This window comes from Meleagris gallopavo, chromosome 3 (genome assembly GCF_905368555.1).
Source record: "Meleagris gallopavo chromosome 3, MGAL_WU_HG_1.1, whole genome shotgun sequence".
Classification (NCBI taxonomy): domain Eukaryota; kingdom Metazoa; phylum Chordata; class Aves; order Galliformes; family Phasianidae; genus Meleagris; species Meleagris gallopavo.
The window spans coordinates 8,741,245-8,743,660 of record NC_139406.1 but is presented as its reverse complement, the minus strand read 5'-3'; positions in this window follow the sequence as shown (position 1 = coordinate 8,743,660).

Here is a 2,416-nt window from a genome sequence, read left to right as displayed (position 1 = left end):
AGACCACAAAAACTTAGTATTAAAACTTTTTTTTTACTTCCCTGGGAAGAAAGCACATGGTTGTTTCAGCCTATCAACTATTTCTGTGGTATTTATTTTTCTCTGTTCATCTTTGAAACTCAGGAAGGAAATAAAATACCAACATAAATAAATGAAGAAGGAGCTTTCTCAACACCAATAAGCTAGACAAAAGAAACAGAACACGAGATAATGTTTACTTATTCATGATATCTTCATGAATGCCATACTTCAGAGGGAAAGGGAGATTTTTGTTCTTGTTTGTCTCTCAAGCGTGTTAATCGGCTTTTATTAAAGTGGGGATGGGAGAAAGCTAGCCTGAAAAAGCTAAATGCAATCCAGATTAGAAGTTCATGTGAAATACTGGAGCGTGAGAGGAATTGTTTAAAGTTGGGATGATATGCAAGGGGATAGGAAAATATTTTCATATTCTTATATACAAGGAGGAAATGTTTTTGAAAGGATGCATGGGCGTGTGGTAGAAGTAGTGATTCTGTTCTTAGGGGCACCTGGTTCAGATCCCTGTTCTGTAAAAATGTCTTATGTAAGTTTTAGTGCTTTTGTCTGTGCTGCCAGTCTATCTGATATGCGTCTTCTGGGCCCCTAGAAAATAAAGGAATTCCTTGTAATGAGTTAAGTACATGCATAAGTGTGTTTGAGAAGTCAGAGTATTTCTGTCATTCAGATCCACTCTGTCTTTCTCTTGCTGTGACTGTTTTGTGTTAGCGTGTTGCACAGGGAGCTCTTGTGTTGAGTTCCTCCATGATGCTGTGACCTTGGAAGTGTCAGGAAAACAGTCCTGAAAGTTAAAGCTAGGTACTATGCAGCAGTTTTCTCACCTGGCTAATTGAGATTTGACAGAAAAGCATAAAAAGATTAATGCAGGGAAAGAGTCCCCTGCACTGGCAAGGGATAAACTGAAATGTCAGATCAGTCCCAGCCAGTTGACACTTCTCAGAGCTCTCTCCTTGCAATACACTGCATAGCTGCTCTCAGTACAGAGGTCTGGGAGTCCGTTTGTGTCTAGCCATCTAAAAGGCTATGTGGAGAAAAAGCATCTCATAGGATCAGGTTCAAAAACACAGTCACTAGAGCCTGTTCACTGTTTGTATGGTCTGGCTAATGTCATTGCAAGTTACCTGATAGCAGCTCTTAAAATGCTGGCAGTTTCCATGCTGTTAGGCAAATGAGACATGGAAGAATTAACTTATATACACAGTCAACAACATAATATGAAGCAATATGCTTGTATTTTTCATTGAATGAATTCCTCATAGATCCTCTTCTGTCCCCAGGATTCCTTTGCATTTATTTACACTTTCATTATTCTTTTTTAAACGTACATTAGGAAGCAAAACATCAGATAACACCACAGTGTAGCTGTAACTCATTAACAAACAGCCACACTGGGGCTGGGCGTACGCTCTCAGTTCCCTGTCATGCTAAGCTATTCAACCTTGAAAGACTTCAGATTTGTATGAATCTTTTACTCACACAGGGAAGCGAGATATTTCTTTAAGAGGTCTGGTAGCCTTTAATTTTACTAGAAATACTGGCTTTTTAAAGACTGTACTAATAAATACAACGCAAGAAGCCTAGCTGTAAGCTCAGGAACCAGCAGCAGCTGGTGCAGTGGGTCCTGCTGCCATGGGGTGCATGTGGCTGAGAGGTCACATGTTTCCTTTGCTATCCTCAGAAGGTGACTTGGGCCAGGAGGGGCTTGAAAGCTGAAGATTAGAAGGTAGTCATGGCAGCTCTTTCGTTTTGTTCCGGATTTTCTAAATGCCTTATCTCAATAGCTACTTTGCTAACTTGAGTTTCTTCCAATAGATGTAAAAAAAAAAAAACTACAAGAAAACCCACAAAGCTCAAAATGAATGCTGTGAATTTGCAAATCAGAGACTAATCATGGATTTCCCTTCTTCCAGCTTCTCTGTTTTGCTCTGCCATCATTTTGGTTGTGTGAACAGTGTAGCTTCCAGCCGTCTGATAACAGTGACTTAAAAAGGTGCCCATTGCTGCTGAAGCTTCTCACACAGCTGAGGCAATCACAAGCGTGTGCACTTTTTGGTTTCCAGCTCTGATGTGGATTCTTGCAAAAAGAGAGCAATCTAGCTTTCCTAACAGTAAGGACATGGAAAGGATCTTTGTTCTCTACCAGTGACCTATTTTCATGAAATTTAACAGTGAAACCATACCTCCTTTGCTACATTTGGTTAACACTGAATAAAATAGATTTCTAGTGATTAAGAGGAGGGAAAAAAATACATGGACAGACACATGTTCTGACCACACACATTTGAGGCCCCTGTTTCTGAAAACAGGAAAGTAAAAGCAGATTGGAATCATACATCTGTCCTGTACATACCATCTCATTTGGCAGTGTGCAAGACTGGTG